The following is a 12,822-nucleotide window of genomic DNA, read 5'->3' on the forward strand; positions in this document are numbered from 1 at the left end:
TGTTAGCTATTGTTGGGTTCTGTGTTGAGTTGCTGCCTGCTACTGGGAGTGATTTTTCTAAGTTGTTCTTGGATACTTCTGGACAGGTTTTGTCATCCTAACTTCTTTGTTGAAAGCTTTCCTTCTCTGGTTCTATTTCTAGTTTCTGCGAAGACTGGTTTTGAGTGTTCAGAATTACTTTGGTTTGGGCTATTTAAATATTGGGAGTTTGTTTGCCTAGTGTGAACCTACTTCTACATTAATTGGTATCAGAGCTATGGCTAAAGAGAGCTCCAACCAATACTCACTAGAGGTTGTGATGAAATCCCTCTGACGGCTGAACACATTGATGCATACTATGGACTTGAAGTTTGAAGAGTTGAAGGAGACTACTGCTGCCCAATCTAATGCTCAGCGTACGGTGAATGATAATCCTAATGCACTAAGAAGGTTTCTATTCCCCGCTCGAAGGAACGTACCAGCCCGTACGTATGGTGGAGGTGAAGAGTTTGATGAACATGATGGATCCCAATTTTCCCCTAATGACACACAAAAGGTGAAGTTGGACTTGGAGTATCATGGAAAATATGACCCCCTCTACTTCCATGACTGGCTGAATGCATTAAATGACTATTTTCGATGGTACCGCATGTCTGAGGAAAGGAAGGTCCAACTTGCTATCACCAAACTAACAGTGGTGCTGAGGATTGGTGGAAAGCTGAAGAGAGTAGACTTATCTGGAGACGAGAGAGCCTCGTAATTGGGAAGAACTTAAATTAATACTCAACAAGAGATACCTTCCCCCAACATATCGACGCCTTCTCTTCAACATGCTTAGCACTCTTCGACAAGGTACAATGATTGTCGAGGAATACATTGATAAGTTTAATGATTTGCTCTCACGCACAAGTGCTTATCACGTGGATGAGGAACTGCTTATGTCTTGATTCAAGTTGGGACTACGACATGCTATCCATGATAAAATTGGTGTGGGGGGACTCTCATCTTTAAATGCATGTATTGAAAAGTCTCTAGAGGCGGAAGATTTGATCAAATCAACCCCTAGAAGGTATAACCAGCCCACAGAGATTAAGAGGCCGTTTGCACCAAATAAACCTAGTGGATTCCCTACCCAAGCTCCGCAAGTCACACAGGATAAGGGTAAGAGTCCTATGGTTACGGGAGAGACAACGGCTTTGAAGTGTTTCAGTTGTTGTGGTACTGGACATTACGCCAAACTCTGTCCTAAACTTGGGAGAGCCAATTCCATCATCACCCCAATTGAATCCAACCCGGACATGCAAGTCCATGAACCCCAAGATGATGATTGGGCTGTGAATGTCGTTGAAGGAATGGAAGATGATTATGAGGCTAAATATGCACAAGAAGATGGTGATCCATATGCTACTATTAATGTGGTCGCAAAAGTTCTGTTGTTGAAGCAAAAGGAGAAGATTGGGGAGACAATATCTTCTATACGTTGATGTCTAATGGGCCTCACAAGGCTCAAGTGATTGTGGACCGAAAGTTGCGTGAATAAGGTGTCTCAAGCTTTTGTGATTGAGGGACAGCTCAATACCAAACCACATCCACAACCATACAAGGTGTCACTTATTGACAACAACACCATGGCTGTAAATCAGTGATGTTTTGTGCCATTGAAGATCTCAGGATATGAAGAGAATGTGTGGTGTGATGTCATCCCTATGGTGCTAACTGATGTGTTGCTTGGAAGACCGAGGCTATATGACAATAATGTTTTGGTTGGTGGTACCAAGAACCAGTGTTTCTTCGAACATAATGCCAAGCCACTTACATTAAACCCACTCAACATACCTCAAGTGAAAGCTAAGTTGACGGTTGCCCAGGTATGAAGATAACATGTTTTGAAGAATATTGAGAAGATCCCTTCCAAAGAAGCTCTTGAATAGAAGAAAGAACCATACAAAGCAAATACAAGCAAGAGACACATGGTGGATAAGAAATTGTGTGTGCTGCCCCATAGAGAGTTCTTGACTACAAGTGAAGAAACCTGACTGATTTTAGCCCTTGTTACAAAGGAAATTGAACCGGTAAAAGAGGCGACACATTCTCAACCCATCAGAGACTTGTTACCTGATTTTTTAGATTTGGTGCCCGATGAGCTGTCGGATGAGCTACCACCTATGAGGGACATACAACATGCTATTGATCGAGTGCATGGATCAATACTACCAAATCTGCCCACTTATCATCTCAGCCCCACTGAGCATGTCGAGAGACAAGTGGATGACCTTTTATGAAAGGGTTTTCTAGTAGAGAGCATGAACCATTGTGCCGCACCAGCCCTAGCCCTATTAACATCTAAGGATGGATCATGGCGTATGTGTATTGATAGCTGTGCTATCAACAAGATCACGATAAAGTACAGATTTCCCATTCCCCCGTTTGGATGATAACGTTTCGAAGATTGATTTACAAAGTGGGTATCATCAAATTAGGATTTGCCCTGGGGATGAATGGAAGATGGCATTCAAGACAGAGGAAGGACTATACAAATGGAAGGTTATGCCCTTTGGCCTTACCAATGCACCTAGTACCTTTATGCGAGTGATGACTCATATGCTATGTCCCTTTATTAGCAAGTTCCTTGTGGTGTTCTTTGATGACATCTTAATTTATAGCAAGGCACAAGATGAGCATCTTGAACATTTGAGGCGTGTGATTATGGTGCTATGGGAAGAGCTCTACGTCAATTTGAAGAAGTGTTCCTTTATGTTGCCCAAGGTTATATTCCTTGGTTTTACTGTGTCATCTCAAGGTGTAAAAGCCGACCCCGAGAAGGTTAAGAGTGTGGTAGATTGGCCTATTCCTAAGACTTTGACGGAGGTTCAAAGTTTCCATGGCCTTGCCTCGTTCTATGGACGGTTCATGTGGAATTTCACCGCTATTATGGCACCTATCATCGAGTGCACAAAATGAGGAAAAGCGCCATTCCAATGGACCATGGCTGCCACTAAAGCATTCAACTTGATCAAACAGAAGATAACGGAAGCCCCGGTGCTTAGCCTACCAAATTTTGATCTCCTGTTTGAAGTGGCTACCAATGTATCCCATGATGGGATAGGAGGAGTGCCTATGCAAGTTAGTCACCCAATTGCCTTCTCAGTGAGAAGTTGAATGATGCAAACAGAAGGTATTCTACATATGATTTGGAACTCTATGTCGTTATTCAAATTCTTAATATTGGAGACACTACCTGATCGACACAGAGTTAAACAATCATATCAATGGTAAGAAGGGATCGAATCCACGAGGAATTGGAAGGCTAAATCTACTAAGATGATGTGAAAGTGGTTTTGAAAATCAATTTGCAAAATTAAGACAAAATTGACTACTAATTAACAAAATTGATAAGAAAACAACCTTTAGGTTTCGAATCCCCATTGACATGATTATTTAACTCTAGCAGATACTCTGGTTCATTAAAACTACAAGTCTAATGCAACCATAGAATGATAATCCTGGTTCATCCTAGGTATAACCTATCTTGTTGAGCACTATCGTCTTTCGCATCCTCTTAGCATGCTTGGTTCAGTCACTTAAAGGCTATCACTGGTACAACCAAAATTTCGATAATAACTATTGTTTGAATAGAAAATATGAATCATAATGAATCACAGAAGCACATTCTCTAAACTAAATAATCCAACTAAAATCATCCATAGAGGGATGGAGTCTCAACATCAAACAATGAAGTATGCTTAAACCAGAAACTAAGTAACAATTATCAATGGTTCATCTACAACCTAAAGACAAAGGGAACTTAGCCGCTCATGGGGCCAACTGAAAAAGGGCAGCAGTGATGATGTTCTTCCATGTAGACACGAATACAGGTGAAGGGATTCAGCGGCAATGTGGTACGAAACGATGAAGATGATCTCTGCAATGTCTTCTTCAGGTGAAACTGTGATGAACCAGCTAGGGATGGTGGATAAAGGTAGCATGAGATGGGAGAAAAGGCTGTTGTGAAGATCGGTGGGAGAGAGGGTTATGGGAATGAGATTGAGTTATGGTGTGAGTCAGTGAGAGAGAGCAAAGATGTGTGTGGCTTTTTTTTAGGGAGGAGGGAGAAAAGGGAGAGAGAGATGGCGTGAGTGGGAGAAAAGAGAGGGATAGATCCGAGAGAGAAAGTGAGAGAGAGAAAGGCATGAGAGTGAGATGAGAGAATCTAGGAGTGACATTTTTTAGGAAAAGTGGGAGAGGGAGAGTCCTATTTTAATTTGGACAAGGAGAGATGAGACATGAAAGAGAGAACCGTGGTCTTTCCTCTCTTTTTTTTTCGTTTTCTCATGGGAAATCCAATTCTACCCTTCAATTATATCTTCTCTGTACCAGATCAGCACCGAGACCTTTGGAATCTCATGAATACCTCCATGCATGCATAACTTAAACCAATTATCTCGATATTTCGGTTTACCTTGGAAATCCTACTATCACAATAAAAGAACAAAACGGAATCAATTCAATCATAGATATCCCATTAAAAATAATAATTAAATAGAAATTTCATCCATAATTATAGCCTGACCACACTCCCCAACTTGCACTTTTGCCCGTCCTTGAGTGAAAGAAAATGAAACTACTCTGGTTATCACTCCATTGGCTTAATTTAACCACTCAGAAGCAGGTAAAATCATCATCAATGAATAACTAGCAAGGATCCTTAAGCATGCCAATAAAATCCAACAGAAACATAAACAAAGAACGATAACTCTTTGAAGCTAGCCAACTACTATTCATAAATTCAAAACCACTCATCTTAAGTTATGTAATAATGTCCAAGTGCTACACAAGCCCACTATTCATTACCGTGCTTTGTTTTTTTCACAACTGCTTCAATCTGTGCAATGTGCTGACCTCTTAAGCTTTCTAGATGGATCATGTAACAAGCTTTAGGTCAATTATTCTCAACCAAAGGGCTTTAAGGAATTAGGTGTAAAACACCCCTTAGACTTACTCAAATGGTTTAAAGATCTCAGCAAGATCTTCGCTAATATTTCTCTTTTTCAAAAAGGCGAGATGAGATGTATGACAAGTTATAATTGTACAAAAACTCAACCGAAATCTCGCCTATATCTCGCCTCTCTCTCTCTCTCTCTCTCTCTCTCTCTCTCTCTCTCTACCTTTTTTTATAAGAAAAAACACTAAGGAGTAAGAGTTTTGGTGCTTTTGCTTGATGATCTCCATCCTACACTCATTGAAGTTTAAAGAGTAGAGAATAGTTCCTCCTCATCCACATTTGGAGTTACTTTAATTTTCAATATATGTGAATGTGACTCATTAGCCATCAATGTTAATTGTTAAACAATTAAGTAATTATCTATGATGTCTTTTAAATTCTTGTGATTATGTTGTGTCATGTGTTGATTGTGAAATGTGGATTGTGGAATAGAGCATATTGGCCTAGGGTCCGAAGAGTCGGAGAGTGCTTAGATAAAGTACGAAGTCAAAGTACCATTTTAGGTTTGATTTCTAAAAAAACTGATGTTTTTATTGTGTTTAGAAAGCCTAAAATAGGGTAAATACTAGGGGCTACAATGACCATATGGCCATCGAGTGGACCAGGATGCTGAGATCTCGCCAGATCTCGCTTTTTTGGATCAGCGAGATGGGGGGGCGAGAGCGAGATCTTAAACCTTGCTTACTCAACCCAAGCAGGCTATGGGTTAAGATTAGATTAAAGAGTAAAAAAATTTCCAACGTTCCAACGGTTCTACGCAAAGCTCAATGTTTGTGACAAAGAGGCTTGGTTACTAATTAGGAAGTTTGTTTTAAAGCTAAATAATTCAGACATTCTAATTGTTTGATGCGAAACTCAATGCTTATGGCAAAGAGACCCGATTGCTAAGGAGGAAGTTATAAATGCATGGTTTTTGAAAATTTTCAACCACATAAGGCTTTGCATAGTTACACATGAATTATCATAAACATTCACCAAAGATGGAAATCCAGGTCTCAACGAAAAATTTGACCAACAGTGGAAGAGAAATGGTGTTCTTAAGTTTAATTAACTATTAAAAAACATCAACCAACTCTAGAATCTCCTATTATAACTCTTGATAAAGACATTAAATGTTCTAAATTGGAAAAAAAAAATTGTGAATTCACATAATGATCAGAGTTTGAAGTTGTGCAAGTTGTTCACAAATTCACCCTCCCCAACTTAAATGACGTTGTCCCCTATGGCATGCAAAAGAATAAGCAATATAAAACAAGGGGAATAAAGCCAAGTTAAGGGAAGGAATAATACAACTTGATGGACAGAAGTGCTGTTACCATCCACTGGCACTGGCATTGGCATGGGCATGGTGACGTTCCCACACTATACCTGAAACAAAAACTAAAAGGAAACACAAGTTAAAATGGTAGGTTGCCTCCCACAAGCGCTAAGTTTACCATCTTCAGCCACAGTGGAACTCATAAACCGGGTGGATCAAGTCAACAGACTTAATGACATGGTCATCTGTAATACCATCCACATAAGGCTTAAGGTGATGCCCATTAACATTGAAAGTGTGCCCTGTTTTAGGATCTTGAATTGTAATAGCACCATGGGGAGACACTTGAGTGACCACGAAGGGGCCATCCCAATGAGAACGATGCTTACCAGGAAAGAGGCGTCATTTAGAATTAAACAACCACACTTTCTGGTTAAAAGCAAAGGACTTCCGAACAATATTTTATCGTGAAATGCTTTAGTCCAGCCTTTTAAATTTGTGAGCTCTCATAGGCTTCACTTTGCGTTTCTTCCAACTCTAAGAGTTGAAGATGAAAGTTGGAACTAGCTTTGACCGTATCAAAATTAAATGTTTTAATGGCCCAATAAGCACGATGTTCCAACTCAACGGGTAAGTGACAAGCTTTCCCAAATACCAATCGGTAAGGGGACATGCCAATGGAGTCTTATAAGTAGTACAATAGGCCCATAATGCATCATCTAGTATAAAAAACCAATCTTTCCTATCAGGCCTAGCCGTTTTCTCAAAGATGCACTTGATCTCTCTATTAGGACACCTCTATTTAACCACTGGTCTACGGATGATAGGGTGTGGCAACTTTATGAGTAATAGAATACTTCTGTAGTAGAGCTCCAAAATTTTAGTGCTTAAAATGGGAGCCACTATCACTAATGATGCCATAAAAAATATGACACTGTACAAACTTAACCACCACCTTGTGATCATTGGTTCTAATGGCCATTGCTTTAACCAATTTGGACATATAATCCACTGCAACAAGAATGTACTCAAAGCCGAAAGATGAAGAGAAGGGTCCCATAAAATCTATACCCCAAACATAAAAAATATCAACAACTAAAATGGGATTAAGGGGCACCATGCACCTTCGAGACATGTTTCTGACTTTCTGACATTGGACATAGTTACGGAAAAACATATGTGCATCCTTATAAATAGTTGGCTAAAAGAAACCACTCTGAAAAACTTTGGTGGCAATTTTTTTTGCCATTGAAATGCCTACCACATTTAAGAGTGTAACAAAAGGTAATGATACTGCTAAATTCACTCTGGGACACAACGATGGTTAACCTGGTCAGGACAATAGTTGTCAAGGCGTTGCCTAGGCAACAACTTGACGTCCAGGCGGTTTGCCTGGGTCCTAGGCAACAATTTCCTTATTGCACTGCATGTTGCCATGTGTTTTGGCACTTATTTATGCCAAATATCATTTAATTTCATTTACTTAAGATGTTATTCATAAATAAACAAATACCCCCTATTTGAATCCAATAAAAATAGTTTAAAAATAAAATTCTAAAATGACAAAAAGGCAACCCCTCAGTCTAAGAACAAAACTTGATTTTGGTTATAGGGGCAATTTTCAACTTTTAAATGTTGGGGTTTTTCTCAATTATGGAAATTTTATAAATCTTATCATGTTAAAAACATTGCTAAAAACCAAAAGTCCTGGAAAATAATCTTTTGTTTTGATATCCATAAAATTATTTTCATTCATGAGATTTTAATATCATTCGTGCACTTTAAAATAAGTTTGTCTGGAATATAACTTTGTCATTACTACTCAGATTTAAGTAATCTTAGACTTGTTGGAAATTTGATTTTATGTTATAGCTAACACAAAAAGTCTTACGTAAAAATAAAATCATTTGACTGTCAAACTTATTATAGAACAAGAGTATTTATCTAAATGATGATTTTTTATGACTTAATGTTGATTTTTTATGATTTGATGTGGCTTAATGTTGATTCTTAATGATTTTATGTGGCTTAATGTTGATTTTTTTTTTATATAAAGTATATGTAGCTTACTAAATAGAATTAGAAAAGAGGAAAATAAAAAAAAAATAACACTTGGTCGCCTTTTCGCCTAAGCGCTTAGACAGCCCTCCACCGTCTTGGTTCGCATTGGCGGCTATGACTAACTATGGTCAGGACAATATCTAAATAACTCCAGATCCTCCTAATGAAAGAACTTAAGTAGAGAAAAGAATATTTTTCTTGCTTAGATCACCCAACAGGAATCTTCCCAATAGCTAAATAGTCACAATGTGTGCAAACCAAGGAGTATTAGTTCATCAGAGCAGGATTATCAAACAAACTCAGTGGTAGAGGGAGACTTAACTAAGATCCTAAAAAAGATGATCTGCTACCACATTTTCGGAACCTTTCTTGTCTCGAATTTCCAAATCAAATTCCTGCAGTAGAAGAATCCGTCTAATCAATCTAGGTTTTATGTCTTTCTTGGGAAGTAAATGCCTAAGAGTTGCATGACGAAAATACAACACAACCTTGGATTAAGAGGGAAGACTGGAATTTATCGAGAGCAAACACAACAACTAGCAATTCCTTCTCAGTCATAGTATAATTCAATAGAACTTCTGAGAAAGTCTTACTAGCATAATATATAAAAATGGGTTTCTTGTTCACTCTTTGCCCTAAAACTGCTCCAACAGCATAGTCAGAGGCATCACACTTAATATCAAAGGCAGGGACCAATCCGGGGGCTAGATTATGGGTGCTGCAAACAATAAAGCTCTAATAGTATAGAAGGCTCAAAGGCAGGCATCATCAAAAACAAAATGTGCATCCTTGGCAAGCAAATTGCACAAGGGTCTATATATAGTACTGAAGTCCTTAATGAATCACCTATAGAAGCCTGCATGGCCTAGAAATGAACGGACCTGTTGAACAGAAGTGGGAGGTGGGATGATGTAGATCCCTATTATGGGCTAGGCTATCGCAGGAGGAAGCCCAACCCAAAGGATCACAATTGCCTCTTAATTGAGGGCTGATTTAATGTAATTAATTATGGGCCCAATGGCCCCATCAAATTAGGCTTTCACTTAAGTGTTATTTTAATTTCTTTTATCTTATTTTGTGGCCCATCGATTGTAAGTCCTATTAAGGCCTATCAGCCCTAGTTCTAGTCTTAGTCTATTTCCAGTCCTAGATGCAATAGGAGTGTCTAGTCCTAGGCCTATCCTAGGTCTATTTTGAATTCCTAGTCATATTATGATTGTAAACTTCCCTCTATAAATAGAGAGGCATATGTACCATTATTGCTCAGATTTGAATAAAAGAAAGTTTGCAACTAAATGCTTAGAACAGCTAAGATACCTGTGGGTGAGAAGCCCAGGCTGAGATAGCCACTTCCTCTCCCACATTATCTTGTTTTCTCTTGTATTCCCAATTCTGTTCTAGTTTACTGTGACTGAAATTGTTCAAGAATCATCAATTCTGTCCAGCAATATTACTCTCCATCGATCAGCCCAATAAGACCTCCTGCAGCCAGAATCGACCAGCTCAAGATCCCTCTTGGAAGACCAATTGACCCCCACTTCTCTCAACAATAGAACTCTGTTTCGATCAGGACTTTCAGCTGCTGTCCCTTACAGTCCAAAGGGCATTCGATCCACACTTCAGGTCTGTCCAATCAGGTTAGCATCAGTTCTTGAAGTTTTGGCCATTTTCTCTCTCTTAAGTCTTGGAATCAAGAAACTGCAGAACTTTAAGACCAGCGGACAGAATTCTTTCATAATTGGAGGTTTTCTTCCTCACCTTGAGGGCTGTCTTCGACCCAGGTTGCAGCCTCATCAGAGGCCTACAGCCCCAACCGCAGGTATTCTCTCCTAACCCTAGCCGTAGGGTTGTTTCTCTTTCTTAGGGTTTGTTCTTGGTTGTCAATCTTAGGTCTTCTTCCTGGGGTTGTTTATTTACTTGTAAGGGTTATCTTCTAGCTTTGTTTCTTTTCTAAGATCTAAGTGTATTGTTTGGGGTTATACATTGTGGGGGTTAGTTCTTGTAATCTACTCCTACATTATGGGAGTTTGGCAATCAAATCAACCTTGGCCTTGTCAACCTCTTTCCCATGTTCAGACACAATGTGACATAGAACGATGTTGTTGAACCATGAAATGGTCTTCTCCCAACTCAGAATCAGATTTGTCCTTCATACAACATTTCCAAACTTTGGTCAATTTTAAGAAACAATCATTAAAGGACGACCCAAAAACAGAGGAATCATCTATGAATACCTCAAGAAACTCCCCCACCATGTTAGAGAAAATAGACACCACACTTCTGGAAGGTAGCGGGGGCATTACATAGCCCAAAGGGCATCCGCCGGAAAGCAAATGTATCATAGTTGTATATAAAAGTAGTTTTCTCTTGGTCTTCAGGACAACAACTACCTGATTATAACCTGGATAGCCATCTAAGAAACAAAAATGGTTTTGGCATGATAATTTCTCTAGGATCTGATCATTGAACGGTGAATTAATGCTTGTGGGTGACGGAATTCAATTTTCGATAATCAATGCATACCTGCTAACCTGTGGTATTACGAGTAGGGATCCTATCACCCTGGTCGTGACAGTACTGCCCGACTTCTTAGGCACAACTTGAGTGGGATTCACCACATTCTGTTAGAGATGGGGTAAATAATGTCTGCATCTAACCATTTCACCACCTCTTTCTTGATAACTTCATGTTAGGATTCAATCTCTTTTGCATATCCCGAAAATGTTTAACTCCATCATCACAGTAGATACGATGTATACAAATTGATGGGCTAATACCTTTCAAATCAGCCACCGACCATCCAATGGCAGCCTTATGTTCTTTGAGAACATCCAGCAGTTTGCTTTCTTGATCAAATGTCAAGCTGGAAGCAATAATGATAGGTAGTGTCTCATTTGATCCTGAGAAAGCATACTTCAATGAATCTGGTAATGGTTTAAGCTCTAACACTAATGGAGACTTAATAAAACTCAATGTTGGCTTCTCAACCAAAGGAGGGAGGGACTCAAACTTGCTAGTCTAAGGAGGACGGTCGAAAAGGGAGGAGCATCTAACAGAATATTGACCTCTGCAATGTAAGAATCAATATCAAAATCATCACCTCCAAAGAAGGTCAAACACTGCTACACCGGGGCTTCTGCTAATATCTCCGAGGTGCACTCTACTACCACCTCATCTATCATATCAATGGAAAAATACTCTTCCTCACGTCAGGCCCCTATAAAAGCATTGAAGATTTTCAATCGGGGTTTCTTATTACCAACGAAAATATCCATTGCACCTAATCTACAATTGATGCATGCATTGGCAGTGGCCAAGAGTGGATGTCCTAAGATTATTGACTGTGGTTTCCTATTAGTAGGTGTTTCCATGTCAAGAACAAGGAAATCTACTGGAAAATAGAGCTCATCCTCATCAACCTTAACTAATACATCCATAATAAGGCCTCTAGGGGTTTTTATTGAACAATCAGTAAGTTGGAGAATATCCTTTATATGCTTTAATTCTCCAAACCCAAATTGATCACAAATCGAGCTAGGCAAAATATTCACACTCACCCCTAGATTAAGGAGTGCACGCTCAATGGGAAGGATCCCAATGGTGCAAGATATGAGAGGTGCTTATAGATCCTTAAGCTTAGGGGGAAGTTTATTGAATAGGACTGCATTTGCTCAGGAAGATGGACAGTTTTTGGAATGTGGGTCTTCAGCTTATGCTTTTGGAGTACATAAGTCTTTCAAGAACTTAGCATTGGCTGGAACTTGTTTTATGGCATTTAGAAGAGGAAGGTTGATCTGGACTTGGTTGAACAATTCCGTCATCTTTTCCATTTTTAAACCTTTCTTGCCAAATGCAGAAAAAGAAAGAGGCTTTAAACGAGAGAGGAAATGGACTTTAGGCATATAAGTTACTGCCCTCCTCAACTTATTCAATCTCAATGTCCTTGGAAGCTTGAGGAGCTTCAGGAATGGGCTCTGGACTTGCCTCTTTCTCAGAATCCTCTGCAAGGGACTTCTGTTCATTGGTTCCCAATATTCGGCCACTCCTTAAAGTCATGATTGCCTTAGCTTGTTCATAGAAAACGCAATTCCTAGGCTAACTATTAGGATTTCCTACCACTTCGCTTGGTAGTTAGCCTCCTCTCTTACTAATGGCATCAGCTAAGTGACCCAGTTAGGTTTCTAGCATAGTGAGAGATTTGAGTATGGGAATGTAAAAGTTGTGTGTTCTTGTCCAACCCATTTAAAGCACGCAATACCTTTTCCTCTAATAATGAACTCAAGGGTGGTGGTAGAGGTGGCTGTTGCATATCTCTATAGGCAGTCTGTCAAGTGAAAAAATTCTGCCTATGTGGTGGATTTTGGAAACTATTGGGTTGTTTCCATCCAAAGTTTGGGTGGTTCCTCCAACCAGGGTTATAGGTCTGAGAATATGGATCATTACCCTGTCTAGAGAAACTCTGGGCACCCTATGCTTGTTCTTTGAACATATTCAGGGAATTGCACAGCTAAAGGACAATCAC

The 12,822-nt window shown here is 39.4% G+C and overlaps 1 protein-coding gene across 1 annotated transcript in view; it reads left to right on the forward strand.

The window, feature by feature from the left end:
• Positions 1-12,822, forward strand: part of LOC122079322 (transcription initiation factor TFIID subunit 5-like) — a 40,588-nt gene that overhangs the window by 23,328 nt on the left and 4,438 nt on the right. The window lies entirely within an intron of this gene.

This window comes from Macadamia integrifolia, chromosome 5, assembly GCF_013358625.1.
Source record: "Macadamia integrifolia cultivar HAES 741 chromosome 5, SCU_Mint_v3, whole genome shotgun sequence".
Lineage (NCBI taxonomy): Eukaryota > Viridiplantae > Streptophyta > Magnoliopsida > Proteales > Proteaceae > Macadamia > Macadamia integrifolia.